The following is a 439-nucleotide window of genomic DNA, read 5'->3' on the forward strand; positions in this document are numbered from 1 at the left end:
TATATTTCTTATAAGCCTGTCTCTTTTTAGCAATACTTTTTTCAGTTTCTTTGTCGAGCCACTTTGGGCGAGCCTGATTTGGGGGACGTCTGTCCTTAAAAGGAATGTAAGTTTGAATCATCTTAGTGAGCGTATTTTGAAATATTTCCCACATCTGATCTACAGGTCTTTCGTTTGTGACGTAGTCCTATGAACTGAGCTTTACTGAAATCGGGTATTTTAGAAACACAAGTATCTATTCTAAAATTGTTTAGGAGTTTGAATCTAACTAAATTGTGATCGCTATTTGCAACAGATTCACCGACTTCTACATCAGTTACCATGCTTTCACGGCTAGTGATCAAAAGATCGAGTAAGTTTCCATATCTTGTGGGCTCTTTTACATGCTGAATTAAGTAATTGTCACCAAGAAAATCAATCAAGCGACTACCTATATGGC

This window comes from Oratosquilla oratoria, chromosome 22, assembly GCF_046742065.1.
Source record: "Oratosquilla oratoria isolate Oo_2021 chromosome 22, ASM4674206v1, whole genome shotgun sequence".
NCBI classification, from domain to species: domain Eukaryota; kingdom Metazoa; phylum Arthropoda; class Malacostraca; order Stomatopoda; family Squillidae; genus Oratosquilla; species Oratosquilla oratoria.